A 17,891-nucleotide genomic window follows, 5' to 3' on the forward strand; every position below is an offset into this window, starting at 1 on the left:
TCGCTCAATACTCTGTCTGTCACGGTTTAGAGGGCAAGCTTGAAAAATCACTGGGATCAAGGTAGTCACCGATTGGTTGTGAGATGTAGCAGGTGTAGATGCTAATGCGCCTAATCAACTGAGAAAATACTAGTACTAATGCTTGAGCAGTAAATTGGGATGAAACATGCACGAGTAGTAATACGAATAATTGCTTTCGCATCTTAAACCTTGTTTATTTTAAAAACGCATGCAAGTTTAACCGTGTCTTCTGAACCGTGACGGAGGAAATATAACAAACCATCAAGTCATTAAGTCATCCAGCGATGTGGTGGGCACGGGGCAGGTACGCACCAGGTATCCAGGCTGGCCTCTTTTGGTTGTGTTAATTGAGACATTGAGTCATTAGTTATTAGCACTACTAGTATTAATTTTTTTTTCTCCAAATCAAGGTATGGCAAGTGCCATACCTTGCCCACCGGGGAGCTCCGCCAGTGGCCCCTTTGATTCTTAGGACTGTAAAAACGTACGATAGAAGAAAAAAAACACAAGATTGGAATGTCATGCCCATTCGAATCCTATAAAATCTTAGTTAGTTTGATTACATCGCAGACAAAATAAAGGATTGTTTCAAGAGGTTTTGAGTGAATACTATTAGATTTCCTATGCAACGTGGTACAAATTATTCCTTAGGAAAAACTCCTACATGATTCAACCCTATAAATCAAACGACCAAAGTAAGAACAACCCCCGTGTAATTTATAGTGAATCATTGATCTTTCGTTTCAATCCTCTATGTATTTCTCATACGACCTTATCATCATGGCAGATAGATAAGCATAAACAACGTACCGTTGAAGCAGCGGGGCTTTATCGAGTAATTCGTCGATGTATTGCGCAGGGGACAGCTGACGGTTCGTCGTCCGGAGGTCGGAGTCGACTTCGAGTCGTGGCGGCCCGCCTTCCGATCCGTCACGGGGCCTCGTCCGGGGGTCGGGGTCGACTTCGAGTTGTCGCGACCCGCCTTCAGATCCGTCTGGGCGGCGTCCGAGCGGCATGACAGGCGGCGGGTAGGTGTTTTTTGCACGGGAGCGGAGGGAGCCGGGCGGTGCGGGCGTCCGGAGGTTGGAGTCGACCTCGAGTCGTGGCGGCCCGCCTTCAAATCCGTCGTGGGGCCTCGTCCAGAGATCGGAGTCAACTTCGGAGTCCCTGTTCTGAACCTCTCCAAACTTCCAGCTTAGGCTTCAGCTAGCGAACAGAAAAGCGTTCTGGGTTTTTCTTTTTATTAAGGAATAGAAAAGCGTTCTGATGCTGTGCTGGCCTGTTGGACACTCCTTTTGGGCTGGCTGGAGGCAGCCCGTACCTGTTCTAGCAGAGCGAACCGTTTTGTTTTGCGGTGGCATACTCCTCGTAAATAAGTGCAACTCCAGATTCAGAAAAACGTGAAGCTGGGAAAACCCTCGCTTCACCAAATTACACTAGGGTCCAAGATCGGTCCCTGGATTTAGCCTCTTGTAGCAAAAGCGTTGTATGTTCAAATTCCATCTATCTTATGTCTAAGCAGAGTAAAAATAACTTTAGAACCAGGATTCGAACCAACGCCCACTCGTAATGATCGAGGTGCTCTAACCACTAGGCTACCGCCTTATAGTCTGCTAACTAATTTCGCTCCCGCCTTTTATTTTTCTTTTGGTTTGCGAAAGCCTGGTTTTGTAAAACTTCCAGAAGGTTTCCAAACCGCCTTTTTCGGTTTGTGGTTCAGTTTATGAAAGGTTTTATTTGGTTATTTTTTACTTTTTTAAGATGGGTGATTTTTAAATGAATTCTGTGTTTTTTCATTTGATGAACCTTTTTCAGATTCGATGAACTATATTTCAAATTCATTGATGGTTTTTATAAAGTTTATGAACTATTTTCAGATTACATGAACTTTTTAAATTTTGATTAACATATCTTTAGTTCAATTAAAAAATTTAAAACCAAATTTTAAAAAAAAAATTAATGAACTTTTAAAAAAATTGATGAATTTTTTTTGAAAACCGATGAAATTTTCCTAATTTTGATGATTTTTTTTCAAATTTATAAAATTTTAAAAATCACTATTTTAAAAAAAAATCGATGAGCTTTTTCGAATTCGATGAACTTTTTCTAAAAATCCATGTAATTTTTGAAAAATCGATGAACTTTTTTGAATTGGATGAACTTTTTAAAACATTTATCAACTATTTTAACAATTGAATGAACCTTTTTAAAAATATTTGAACTTTTTTGAAATTAGTTGTTTTTTTTTGAAAATTGTGAACATTTTAAAATTTACATATACATTTTTGAATTGATGGATTTTGTGCATTTTTCCGTTTTTGTTTGAACGTGAATAGTTGACCGGTCAATAGTTAACTCGTCAACCGACCAATCAGCAGCCTACCGAGATGACCAGTACACATGCGGGGTGTGTCGGGTGCAATAGTGCGCCTACGTGAGCGCCAGGACCCCTAGTTGGCGCCGAAGGCACTGACTAGGAGCTCCCTCGGGTTGGTTCCTCTCTCAGAATTTGTGAAGTTCGGAGTTGAGTAGTTTCAGAACAGGCCTATCTTCAATTCCATGCCAATCGGAGCGGCGGTGTCCGTGCGGTATAGGAGACGGCATGTAGGTGGTGGGAGCCGAGTGATGGTCATTGCGGCGCCGGCGGTCGAGCGGCAAGCACGACATGAGGGACGGGGCGGCGGCGATGTTAGGGCTTTGATTTTTTTTTTTCTTGGACGGGGTTTCTTATTTTTCTATTTAGAAACTAGCTTTATACTAGTATAATGTCTGTGCGTTATGATGGACCATGAATATATTTTTATCAGTTGCCAATATAATTACAATGCATGTAAAAATTATATCATATAACAAAGAAATAATTGAAATCCATTTTAATGATCCAACTAATTATCTCTTACAAACTAAAATCTACTTGATGTTTTAAAGATATTTTTGTATAATGTGAGGAATGTTGTCTTCAACTTCATTGCACGGCACAATGTGAGTCGCATCCTCATTTTGGCGAGTTTTAAATTGTAGGCTACATATAAATTGTAGGGCTATCCCCTGGTGCGAGCAACGCGTCGAACCGATGCTTCTAACCAAGTTCGGCGAGCATCCGCCGTGGTTTTGATCGCCGCCGACCCAACTCCGGTGAGTGCCGATGTGACGCCCTTGATTTAATCGTACGCTAATCATACACGCAAATGCGTACGGTCAAACTCAAGGATTACGGGAAGATATCACAACACAACTCTAGACACAAATAAAACAATATCAGCTTCATATTACAAGCCAGAGGCCTCGAGGGCTAGAATACATAAGCTCGCTAAACACACGAGTCAGCGGAAGCAACAATATCTGAGTACAGACATAAAACAAGGGGTGCCTTAGAGAAGCCTAGCACAAAAAAACACGATCGAACGAGGCGATGCCTCCTGCTTGGGAACCTCCTAAACTACTCCTGGTCTTTAGCGGCCTCCATGAAGAAGACACCATCGGGGCGGCAGGCGTCGGCAAGAAAACTCCATCTCCTGGGCTCCATCATCTGGTCACAGCAACGGATCAAGGGGGCAAAGGGGGAGCAAAGCAACGGTGAGTATTCATCCAAAGTACTCGCAAGTCTTACATCAGAACTATGCTAAGTATGCATCAGTATCAAAGAAGGGGTGGTTATATGTGGACTGACTGCAGCAATGCGGGAAAAGAGAGAGAAGGTCTAGTCCTATCGAAGACTAGCATCTTCAGGGGTCTTGCAGCAATAGACGAGAGTAGTTTAGGTGTAACACAATTAAAAATTCATATTGTTGCAGCAATATTAATATGAGGTCACGCCCAGAGATCCTCCCTCGACTCCCTGCGAGGAAGCAATTCCGGAGTCACTAATTCCAGTTAATTAACAATTGTAGTTGTATAAGATCAGGGCACAACTCCAAGTCGTCCTGTAACCATGGGCACTGCTATTCGAATAGATAAGTTCTTCCCTGCACGGGTGCACAACATATTCCCCGACGCGCTCGATAACACTCTGGCCGGACACACTTTTCAGGGTCATGCCCGGCCTCGGAATATCGACACGTCGCAGCCCCACCTAAGCTCAGCAGAGAGGCTAGCCCGCCGGTCTAACTCCTAAGCACAGAGGGTTCGTGGGCCCACTTGCCCTCCGCGCTCCTGCACGATGCGAGGGCGATCGATGTCAGTCCTAGCACCCCTTAATCACAAGCGTGATGCATCTCGGGACCACTCGGGCGCGCGCCGCTACATCACTGACGTCCGAAGAGCTTCGGCTGATACGGCGACGTCGAGTACCCATAATTATTCCCACGCAGGCGGTTAGTGCATAATAAGGCCTTCCGACCAACCTAGATCAAATACCCAAATCCATTAACATTTTAATTAGGCCAACAAGACAAACACGCGGGAATCCACCCGCCTAACAATTAATCACCAATGATCCCAGTAACATGGTCGAGTAACTGTGTGGTTATAACATCGGGGGAATTCGAGGTATCACCCTCGTTGGATTCTGAACGATGTATCCGTCAAGGTGGGCTTAGAGGAATCACCCTCGGGGGTCCCACACTTGAGGGGTTGCACGACAGAGGCATCGTCGGGAATGGTGAAAGAGGAATCGCCCTTGATAACCACGACCGAGTAGCTGTACTACAGAGATATCATGATAAGTACTTCGCGAGGTGTCACCCTCTCTGTAGCGCCGCACAACTAAGGGGCGTGTAAGTGTAGTGCCGGGTCTGGCTCGTCGATCAGGGATCGAGATTTGAAAGCAAAACGGGGCAACTGGACTACGGGGTCACAGGGGAAGACTGCTCCACCTATACTAAACAGTTTAAAGGTGTAGCACTGAAAGTAGCAATTCATCAAAAACAGGCTATGCATCAGATATAGGAGCTAACTACAACAGTAGCAAAATACTAATGCAAGCATGAGGGAGAAATACATAGGCGATATAGGGATGATCAAGGGGGGTTTGCTTGCCTTGCTGCTCTGCGGCAAAAGGCTGGTCGACAGGGTACATCATTGCTTGCCTTGCTGCTCTGCGGCAAAAGGCTGGTCGACAGGGTCATAGATGTACCCGGCAGCAGCGTCATTCTCGGGATCTACCGGTAAGAAGAGGGAGAAGAAACAATAAATAATAGCAACGGTGCAACACGATGCATGACATGGCAAGATGCAGTCTAGACATGAGCTAACGCAGCAACATCCGTCATAGACGGGTCGGAAAAATATCTCATGATATTTTCCCGGGTCTCTGGCTACTACTGGTGAGACGAGAAACGATGGAAAAGTTCCATGTTTGCTATGCTAGGGACGGGTGCCACACGAATGGACCATGTATCCGGGTTCGCCTCGTTGTGCTGATCAACTTTCATGTTGAAAATATTTTGATGTGACTTACGGATTATTTTATGTGAATTTTTAAAGTTTTATTCAATATTTAGGAATTAAAAACATATTTAATTAATTTGATTAAATGCAATTATGACATCAGCATGATGTCATGCTGGCATAAGGAGTTGGCTGGTCAACTCACCGGTGGGTCCCATGTGTCATTCCACAAATTTTAATTAAGGTTTAATTATCAATTAATCAAATTAATTTAGTGGGGGACCCACGTGTCATACTCTAATTGTCCTAATTACTTAATTATCCATTTAATTAATTGATTAATTAATTAAATAATATATCTAATTATTTATTTATTTAATAAAAAAACATATTTTTCTTTTTCTTTTCTCTACATACATGCATACATACCCAATACATACATACATCTATTTATTTTTATTTTCACTCTAACTAACATCTCTCTGATAACTTTGTGTCAACATTTGTGTGCTATTGCTATTGCAGCAAAAGACCTTCCAACGGCGCGAGAAACGTGCTGACGGGAGACTGTTCTTGTCTTGATACTCCTCAGCAACGGCACCAGGAATCCTTCTGCTACGGCTACGTCTTAAGGGACTTCCTAGGCAAATATGCAAAGGATTTCCCCCGTGGCCTTGGAGCCTTGCGTTGGTGTTCCCTCAAAGCGGAAAGGGTGATGTAGCGCAGCGGTGGTAAGTATTTCCCTCAGTTTGAGAACCAAGGTATCGATTCAGTGAAGGAGTATCTCAAGTGCCTGCACAAACACAAAAGCTTGCTCCCAACGCTATGAAGGGGTTGCCAATCCCTTATAGATTGTTCGCCAAGTGAGAACTGAAAGCAACAAAGTAACAAAGCAAAGTAAAAGCGAAAGTGGAAACGATAGGTGTGAATAGACCCGGGGGCCATAGTGTTTACTAGTGACTTCTCTCATGAAAGCAAGTAGACGGTGGGTGAACAAATTACTGTCGAGCAATTGATAGAACCGCGCAAAGTCGTGACGTCATATATGGCAATGATTATATCTATAGGCATCACGTCCAAAACAAGTAGACCGATACTTTCTGCATCTACTACTATTACTCCACACGTCGACCGCTATCCAGCATGCATTTAGTGTATTAAGTCCAAAAGAACAGAGTAACGCCTTAAGCAAGATGACATGATGTAGATGGACAATCTCATATCTACGACAAAGCCCACCTTGTTACCCTTGATGGCAACTACACGATGTGTGCCTTGCTGCCCCTACTGTCACTGGGAAAGGTCACCACATAGTATGAACCCAAAACCAAGCACTTCTCCCATTGCAAGAATCATAGATCTAGTTGGCCAAACAAAACCGAAGACTCGGAGAGACTTACAAGGATATCAAATCATGCATATAAGAAATCAGCAAAGACTCAAATATATATCATAGATAATCTGATCACAAGTCCACAATTCATCGGATCTTGACAAACACACCGCCAAAGAGGATTACATCGGATAGATCTCCATGAAGATCATGGAGAACTTTGTATTGAAGATCCAAGAGAGAGAAGAAGCCATCTAGCTACTAACTACGGACCCGTAGGTTTGAAGTGAACTCCTCACGAGTCATTGGAGGGGCGATGATGTTGATGAGAAGCCCTCCAACTCCTCCGGCAGGGCACCGGGAAGGGTCTCGAGATGAGATCTCGCAGAAACGAAAGCTTGCGGCGGCGGAAAAGTGTTTTCGAGGAAAAGCTTGTGGCAGATGAGATCCTAGGGCAGGGGAACGCTAGGGGGGCCACAAGCTTGGTTGTCGCGGCCTCTCCCTGGCCACGCCAACAGGGCTTGTGGGCCCCGTGTGGGCCCACTTGCTTGGCCTTCAAGCCTCCCGATCTTCTTCCGTTCTGGAAAAATTTATTTCAGGGATTTTATTCCGTTTGGACTCTATTCCAAAATCAGATTTCAAAAGAGTCAAAAACACAGAAAAAACAGGAACTGGCACTTGGCACTGAATTAATAAGTTAGTCCCAAAAAAGATATAAAAGGTACATAAAACATCCAAAGATGACAAGATAACAACCTGAAACCATCAAAAATTATAGATACGTTTGACAAGATATAAAGTATAGCTCTCCCTCAATTGTTTCTCAGACGAAACCCTCTATATAGCAGAAGATGGGAGCCCGAGGGGTAACAGGGGGCCCACGAGCCATAGAGGCGCGCCCAGGGGGGTGGGGCGCGCCTGGCAGGCTCGTGACCTCCTGGTGGCTCCCCTCCAGTATTTCTTCCGTCCAGTATTTTTTATATATTTCAAAATAATTCCTCGCTGATTTTCATGGCTTTTGGAGTTGTGCAGAATAGGTATCTTAAACTTGCTCCTTTTTCAACCCAGAATTCCAGCTGCCGACATTCTCCCTCTTCATGTAAACCTTTAAAAAATAAGAGAGAAAAGGCATAAGTATTGTACCATGATGACCCACAAGTGTAGGGGATCTATCGTAGTCCTTTCGATAAGTAAGAGTGTCGAATCCAAGGAGGAGCAGAAGGAACTCACAAGTGGTTTTCAGCAAGGTATTCTCTGCACGCACTGAAATTATCGGCAACAGATAGTTGTGTGATAAGATAATTCGTAGCGAGTAGCAAGTAACAATAGTAACAAAGGTGCAGCAAGATGGCCCAATCTCTTTTGTAGCAAGGGACAAGCCTGGACGAACTCTTATATGAGGTAAAGCGCTTTCGAGGACACATGGGAATTTATTTCAAGCTAGCTTTCATCATGTTCATATGATTCGCGTTCGCTACTTTGATAGTTTGATATGTGGGTGGACCGGTGCTTGGGTGCTGCCCTTACTTGGACAAACATCCCACTTATGTTAACCCCTCTCGTAAGCATCCGCAACTACGAAAGAAGAATTAAGACTAAGTCTAACCATAGCATTAAACTAGTGGATCCAAATCAGCCCCTTACGAAGCAACACATAAACTAGGGTTTAAGCATGTGTCACTCTAGCAACCCATCATCTACTTATTACTTCCCAATGCCTTCCTCTAGGACCAAATAATGGTGAAGTGTTATGTAGTCGACGTTCACATAACACCACTAGAGGAAAGACAACATACAACACATCAAAATATCGAACGAATACCAAATTCACATGACTACTTATAGCAAGACGTATCCCATGTCCTCAGGAACAAAAGTGACTACTCACAAAGCATAATTATGCTCATGACCAGAGAGGTATTGAATAACATTAAGGGTCTGAACATATGATCTTCCACCGAGTAATCCAACTAGCATCAACTACAAAGAGTAATTAACACTACTAGCAACCTTACAAGTACCAATCGGAGTCGCGAGACGGAGATTGGTTACAAGAGATGAACTAGGGTTTGGAGATGAGATGGTGCTGATGAAGATGTTGATGGAGATGAGTCCCCTCCAATGAGAGGAGTGTTGGTGATGACGATGGCGATGATTTCCCCCTCCGGGAGGGAAGTTTCCCCGGCAAGACAACCCTGCCGGAGCTCTAGATTGGTTCTGCTCAAGTTCCGCCTCGTGGCGGCCGCGTCTCTTCCCGAAAGCCTCCCCTTGATTTTTTCTGGGACGAAACCCTCCTTATAGCAAAAGATGGGAGCCAGAGGGGCAACAGGGGGGCCACAAGCCACCCAGGCGCGGCCAGGGGGATAGGCCGCGCCTGGCAGGCTTGTGGCCTCCTGGTGGCTCCCCTCCGGTACTTCTTCTATCCAGTATTTTTTATAAAATCCAAAATAATTCCGCGTTGATTTTCACGACTTTTGGAGTTGTGCAGAATACGTATCTCAAACTTGCTCCTTTTTCAGACCAGAATTCCAGCTGTCGGCATTCTCCCTCTTCATGTAAACCTTATAAAATAAGAGAGAAAAGGCATAAGTATTGTACCGTCAAGTGTAATAACAGCCCATAAAGCGATAAATATCAACATAAAAGCATGACAAAATGGACGTATCAACTCCCCCAAGCTTAGACCTCGCTTGTCCTCAAGCGGAAGCCGGGATCAATAAATATGCCCACATGTTTAGAAATAGAGGTGTCGATAAAACAAAATACGGACATGCAGACATCATGATCATAATTAGAACAACAATAACGTCATATAATCTCTTAAGCTAAAGTGATAATTCCTTCACAAAGTAAAGTATGGATCAAGAACCTTATTGAGAATTAACAACCAATAGCCTTTAATCATTGAAGCAATTGCAATTTATCATAACATCGGAAAGAGTCAAATAAGAGCTTGTAAAGCAAATCCACATACTCAATCATCCTTTCGTCTTCTACAATTGCTAAAAATCAAGTGGTACTCATGAGATCAAAGTTTCAGTTGGACACAGAGAAAGATAGGGGCTTATAGTTTCGCCTCCCAACTACTTACCTCAAGGGCCATGTCAACAATAATAATTCACGAGTACTTACTTCCAAGTTGACATATGAATATAGATCTTGCCCTATCACATGACGTTAGCCAAGATAAAGGCGAAATAAGGAATTGGTGTCGATCACCATGACTCTTTTAAGGATAAAAAGTAAAGGTACAAGATAGGCCCTTCGCAGAGGGAAGCAGAGGTTGTCATGCTCTTTTAAGGTTTGGATGTGTGACCTCTTAGTGTGGAGGAACGTCACTTTATATTGCCTCCTGTGATAAAGAACTTTATTATGCAGTCTATCGCTTTTATGTCTTCCTCATCACAGGTTCGTACAAAGCTTATTTTGCACACACTAATAGATCATACATTTTTAGGGAGCAATTTTTATTGCTTGCACCGATGACAACTTACTTGAGGGACCTTATTCAATCCATAGGTAGGTATGGTGGACTCTCATGGCAAAACTTGGTTGAAGGTTTATGGATGCACAAGTAGTATCTCTACTTAGTGCGGAAGTTTTGGTTGATATGAGGTGGAAGCAAGCGTCACATGCTAAGGGATCTCTAGTCATATAACATTGTTCAGAACCAAGCAAACATAATTCATTATGTTGTCTTCCTTGTCCAACATCTACTTCTAAGCATGTAATAGTTTAATGATGTTCACAATCATAGATGGTGCCCAAGATGATATATTTATATGTGAACCTCTCTTTCTTTATCACTTCCTATTAATTGCAACAATGACCAAGATTTACGTTTGTCCACTGCTACTTCTCAAACAACAGCGCCAGAAATTGACACGTTGACGGAGACTTGCTTGCGTTGGTTTTCCCTTGAAGAGGAAAGGGTGATGCAGCACAGGAGCAGTAAGTATTTCCCTCAGTTTAAGAACCAAGGTATCAATCCAGTAGGAGAATCTCGTCAAGTCCAGAGTACCCGCGCAAACACAAAAGAGCTTGCACCCAACGCTATAAAGGGGTTGTCAATCCCTTCAAGATTGATTGCAAAGTGAGATCTCAAGGCGGAAAGTGCAACGAAGTAAAAGAGTAAGGCTGAAAATATGGTGTGAAGTAGACCCGGGGGCCATAGTGTTCACTAGAGGCTTCTCTCAAAATAGCAAATATTACGGTGGGTGAACAAATTACTGTCGAGCAATTGATAGAACCGCGCAAAGTCATGACGATATCTAAGGCAATGATCATACATATAGGCATCACGTCCGAGACAAGTAGACCGATACTTTCTGCATCTACTACTATTACTCCACACATGGACCGCTATCCAGCATGCGTCTAGTGTATTGAGTTCATGACGAACAGAGTAACGCCTTAAGCAAGATGACATGATGTAGAGGGATAAACTCAAACCAATGATGAAAACCCCATCTTTTTACCCTTGATGGCAACAACACGATGCGTGCCTCGCTACCCCTTCGGTCACTGGGTGAGGTCACCACACGGTATGAACCCAAAACCAAGCACTTCTCCCATTGCAAGAATCATAGATCAAGCTGGCCAAACAAAACCCACAACTCAAAGAGAATTACAAGGATATGAAATCATGCATATAAGAGATCAGAAGAAACTGAAATAAGATTCATAGATAATCTGATCATAAATCCACAATTCATCGGATCTTGACAAACACATCGCAAAAGAAGATTACATCGGATAGATCTCCATGAAGATCATGGAGAACTTTGTATTGAAGATCCAAGATAGAGAAGAAGCCATATAGCTACTAGCTATGGACCCGTAAGTCTATGGTGAACTACTCACGCATCATCCGAGAGGTCATGGTGTTGATGAGGAAGCCCTCCGTATCCGAATCCCCCTCCGGCAGGGCACCAGAACGTGCCCCAGATGGGATCTTGCAGAGACAGAAGCTTGCGGCGGCGGAAAAGTACTTTCGATGATCTCCTGATTTTTTCTGGAATTTTTGGGAATATATAGGCGAAAGACCTAGGGTAGAGGTGGCCCAGGGAGCCCACAAGCCTGGGAGGCGCGGGCCCCCTGGCCGCGGCTAGGGGGCTTGTGGGGTCCCTGGTGGCCCCTGCCTTGGTTCTCAAGTTCCCCGATCTTGTTCTGTTTCGGAAAAAATATTTTTGGAAGTTTCGTTCCGTTTGGACTCTGTTTAAAATCCTCCTCTGAATAGGGTCAAAAACAGGGAAAAATTAGGAACTGGCACTTGGCACTGAGTTAATAAGTTAGTCCCAAAAAAGATATAAAAGGCATACAAAACATCCAAAGTTTGACAAGATAATAGCATGAAACCATCACAAATTATAGATACGTTGGAGACGTATCAAGCATCCCCAAGCTTAACTCCTGCTCGTCCTCGAGTAGGGAAGTGATAAAGACTGAATTTTTGATATGAAATGCTACCTAACATGGTTGTCCTTCATAACTTCTTTCATGTGACATGAATGTTCAGATCCGTAAGATTCAAAACAATAGTTTGCTATTGACATGAAAACAATAATACTTCAAGCAAACTAGCAAGGTAATCATGAACTTTTGAAATAACAAGGCCAAGGAAAGTTATACCTACAAAATCATATAGTCTGGCTATGCTCCATCATCCTCACACAACTAATTTAAATCATGCACAACCCCGGTATTTGCCAAGTAATTGTTTTTGCACTCTTACTTTCTCAAACCTTTTATAACTATCTCGCAATACATAAGCGTGAGCCATGGATATAACACTATAGGTGGAATAGAGTGTGGTGATGGTTGTGAGACAAAAAAGGAGGAGATGGTCACATTGACTTGGCGTATCAAAGGGCTATGGAGATGACCATTAATAGATATCAATGTGAATGAGTAGGGATTGCCATACAAAGGATGCACTAGAGCTATAAGTATGTGAAAGCTCAAAAGGAGAATTAGTGGGTGTGCATCCAACTTGCTTGCTCACGAAGACCTAGGGCAATTTTGAGGAAGCCCATCATTGGAATATACAAGCCAAGTTATATAATGAAGATTCCCACTAGCATATGGTGGTGATGAAACGAGAGGCTCTCAATCATGAAGAACATGGTGCTATTATGAAGCACAAGTGTGGAAAAAGATAGTAGCATTGTCCCTTCTCTCTTTTTCTCTCTCTCTCTTTTTTTAATTTTATTTGGGCTCTTGGCCTCTTTTTTTCTTTTTTTATTTGGGCTCTTTGGCCTATTTTTTTATTTACTCACATGGGACAATGCTCTAATAATGATGATTATCACACTTTTACTTAGTCACAACTCAAAGCTCAGAACGATGATGACTCTATAGGAAATGCCTCCGGGAGTGTACCGGGATGTGCAACGATCTAGCTTGGCGTATGACGTTGAAACATCTCGCTAGCTATCTTAGGATCATGCAATGGCAATATGAGAGTGACGGCACAAGTCATGAGACGAAACGGTGGGAGTTGCATGGCAATATATCTCGGAATGGCTATGAAAATGCCATAGTAGGTAGGTATGGTGGCTGTTTTGAGGAAGGCATATGGTGGGTTTGTGTACCGGCGAAAGTTGCGCGATACTAGAGAGGTTAGCAATGGTGGAAGGTGAAAGTGCATCTATACCATGGACTCACATTAGTCATGAAGAACTCACATACTTGTTGCAAAAGTTTTTATTAGTAATCGAAACAAAGTGCTAAACGCATACTCCTAGGGGAAGGGTTGGTAGGTATTAACCATCGCGCGATCCCGACCGCAACACAAAGGATGAAAATCAATAGATCAATTATGCTCCGACTTCCTAACATATCGGTTCACCATACGTGCATGCTACGGGAATCACTAACTTCAACACAAGTATTTCTAGATTCACAACACCCTACTAACATAACTCTTAATATTACCAAATCCACGTCTCAAAACTGATTGAGAGGAATCAAACTTCTCTTTCTACTGAATACACATGAAGATGGAGGTTTTTGTATCCTCTTTGGGTACCTATCACCTTTGGGACTACTTTCATAGCACAATCCAACTACCAAGTCACGCACCGCCGTGCTCTAAAAGATCTAAGTGAAGCACATAGAGCAAAATTATCTAGCTCAAAAGATATAAGTGAAGCACGATGAGCATTCTAGCAAAATCACGATGAGTGCATGTATCTCTCAAAAGGTGTGCGGCAAGGATGATTGTGACAAAACAAAAAGAAAAGACTCCTACGATACAAGACACTCCAAGCAAAACACATATCATAATATAGCTCCAAGTAATGTTATCGATGGATTGAAGACGAAAGAGGGGATGCCTTACCGGGGCATCCCCAAGCTTAGGATTTTTGGTGTCCTTGAATTTGGCTTGGGATGCCTTGGGCATCCCCAAGCTTGAGCTCTTTCCACTCCTTATCTCTTTGTACATGAGAACATCACCCAAAACTTGAAAACTTCACAACACAAAACTTAAACAGAAACTCGTGATAACATTAGCACAAGAAAACAAACTACCACCTCTTTAGGTACTGTAGAAATCTCGATTTCTATTTATATTGGTGTTAGATACTGTATTCTCACTTTTACATGGCTAGTACCCCCCGATACTATCCATAGTTTCATCAAAACAAGCAACCAACTCAACAAAAACAGAATCTATCAAAAATAGACCAGTCTGTAGCAATATGTATACTTCGTATACTTCTGGTACCTAAACAATTATGAAATATTACGACTGCCTGGGCATAAGGCATATCAACCAGCAGCAAAAATAATCAACTCAAAATCTCTTTCTGAATGAAAATGAAAAATAATCTCGTGAGCGAAAAGTTTCTGTCTTTTTCCAGCACGATCAAATAACCATCACCAAGACTAGTCATAAAGGTTTTGCTTGGCTCAAACACAAAAAGACACACAAAAAACACATTCACAACAGAATTATGATGGTGTGCATGCAACAAAACAGAAAGAAAAATATAAATTCATTGGGTTGCCTCCCAACAAGCGCTATTGTTTAACGCCCTTAACTAGGCATAAGGTGATGGAATCACGTATCGTCGTCTTTGGTGCTCAAACCATAAGTAGCCCTCATCATGGATTCATAAGGCAATCTTATTTTCTTTCTAGGAAAATGCTCCATGCCCTTATTTAAAGGAAATTGAAATCTAATATTCCCTTCCTTCATATCGATGATAGCACTGATAGTCCTTAGGAAAGGTCTACCAAGAATAATAGGGCATGTAGGATTGCAATCAATGTCAAGCACAATGAAATCCACGGGTACATAGTTCCTATTTGCAATAATAAGAACATCATTGATCCTTCCCATGGGTTTCTTGACAGTAGAATCCGCAAGATGCAAATTAAGAGAGCACTCCTCAATCTCATTAAAACCCAGAACATCACATAAAGACTTTGGAATCGCGGAAACACTAGCACCCAAATCACACAAAGCATTGCATTGATAGTTTTTGATTTTGATTTTGATAGTAGGTTCCCACTCATCATTAAGCTTTCTAGGGATAGAGACTTCCAATTCAAGCTTCTCTTCAAGAGATTTTATCATAGCTTCGACGATGTGATCGGTAAAGGCCTTGTTTTGGCTATAAGTGTGTGGAGAGTTTAGCATGGATTGCATCAAGGAAATGCATTCAATCAAGGAGCAACTATCATAATTGAATTCCTTGAAATCCAAAGTAGTAATTTCATTACTACTCAAAGTTTCAATATCTTCTACTCCACTTTTAATGCTTTTAGCATCAAGATAGATGGACTCCGAATCATTGGGGCGTTTTTTAACCAAAGTGGATTCATATCCAGCCCCATCATCATTAGGTTTGACACAAGAAAACAAAGATTCAATGGGAGTCACACCAACCACTTTAAGATCTTCGTGATTCTTATCACGAGAACACGCCTTTTTAAGCCATTCATGTCTAGCACGAATTTGGGCGGTTCTTTCTTTGCTCTCACTCATGGAAACATGCATAGCTTTCAAAGTTTCATCCATATTGATCTTGGGAGGAGCACATCTAACTTCCAAAGCATCAATATCACTAGACATTCTATCAACGCTCCTAGCCAAATCGTCAATTTTGAGTAGTTTTTCCTCTATGGACGCACTGAAAATCTTTTGTGAGTTGATAAACTCTTTGATATTACTCTCTAGATTAGAGGGTAATCCATTGTAATTTCCATGAGTATTGTTGTAGGAGTTGCCAAAGTTATTAGAGGAGTTACTAGGAAATGGCCTAGGAACGTAGTTTCCTCTAAAAGCATTGTTGTTGCCAAAATTATTCCTACCAACAAAATTAACGCCCAAGCTAGCGTTGCTACTCTCAATCAAGGAAGACAAGGGCATATCATTAGGATCTAAAGGAGCACTTCTACTAGCAACCAAATTAATTAACTCATCCATCTTAGCACTTAACGAGTTAATTTCTTCTATAGCGTGTACCTTCTTACTAGTAGGTGACCTTTCAGTGTGCCACTGAGAGTAGTTCGTCATGATATTGTCTAGAAGTTTTGTGGATTCTCCTAACGTGATTTCCATGAACGTTCCACCGGTGGCGGAGTCCAATATATTTCTAGAAGCAAAATTCAAGCAAGCGTAAAAGATTTGTATAATCATCCAAAGACTCAAGCCATGAGTGGGACAATTTCTAATCATCAATTTCATCCTCTCCCAAGATTGTGCAACGTGTTCATGATCAAGTTGCTTAAAATTCATGATATCATTACGGAGAGAGATAATCTTAGCCGGCGGAAAATACTTGGATATATAAGCATCTTTGCACTTATTCCAAGAATCAATACTATTTTTGGGCAAAGATGAAAACCAAGTTTTTGCTCGATCTCGCAACGAGAAAGGAAAAAGCTTCAATTTAATCACATCATTATCCACATCTTTCTTCTTTTGCATATCGCAAAGCTCAATGAAGGTATTAAGATGGGATGCGACATCTTCACTAGGAAGGCCGGAGAATTGCTCTTTCATAACAAGATTCGTCAAAGCGGCATTGATTTCGTATGACTCCGCACTAGTGGCGGGAGGAATCGGAGTACTAATAAAATCATTATTGTTAGTATTCGAGAAGTCAGAAAGTTTTGTGTTTTCAGTCATGGTGACTTTATCAAGCAAGCAAGCACACAAGCGAACAAAGAGCAAGCGAGAGAAAAGGGCGAACGAAAAAGGCAAATATTTTTTTTGTAAATTTTTGTTTTTCAGAAGTGGGGGAGAGGAAAACGAGAGGCAAAAAAGTAAATGCAAGAGATGAGTTTGCGACACTTACTTGGATGAGTTCTTGACTTGATCCTCCCCGGCAACGGCGCCAGAAATCCTTCTGCTACTTCTCAAACAACAGCGCCAGAAATTGACACGTTGACGAAGACTTGCTTGCGTTGGTTTTTCCCTTGAAGAGGAAAGGGTGATGCAGCACAGGAGTAGTAAGTATTTCCCTCAGTTTGAGAACCAAGGTATCAATCCAGTAGGAGAATCTCGTCAAGTCCAGAGTACCTGCGCAAACACAAAAGAGCTTGCACCCAACGCTATAAAGGGGTTGTCAATCCCTTCAAGATTGATTGCAAAGTGAGATCTCAAGGCGGAAAGTGCAACGAAGTAAAAGAGTAAGGCTGAAAATATGGTGTGAAGTAGACTCGGGGGCCATAGTGTTCACTAGAGGCTTCTCTCAAAATAGCAAATATTACGGTGGGTGAACAAATTACTGTCGAGCAATTGATAGAACCGCGCGAAGTCATGACGATATCTAAGGCAATGATCATACATATAGGCATCACGTCCGAGACAAGTAGACCGATACTTTCTGCATCTACCACTATTACTCCACACATCGACCGCTATCCAGCATGCATCTAGTGTATTGAGTTCATGACGAACAGAGTAACGCCTTAAGCAAGATGACATGATGTAGAGGGATAAACTCAAACCAATGATGAAAACCCCATCTTTTTACCCTTGATGGCCACAACATGATGCGTGCCTCGCTACCCCTTCTGTCATTGGGTGAGGTCACCGCACGGTATGAACCCAAAACCAAGCACTTCTCCGAGTGCAAGAATCATAGATCAAGCTGGCCAAACAAAACCCACAACTCGAAGAGAATTACAAGGATATGAAATCATGCATATAAGAGATCAGAAGAAACTGAAATAAGATTCATAGATAATATGA

Source organism: Hordeum vulgare, chromosome 6H, assembly GCF_904849725.1.
Source record: "Hordeum vulgare subsp. vulgare chromosome 6H, MorexV3_pseudomolecules_assembly, whole genome shotgun sequence".
NCBI classification, from domain to species: Eukaryota; Viridiplantae; Streptophyta; class Magnoliopsida; order Poales; family Poaceae; genus Hordeum; species Hordeum vulgare.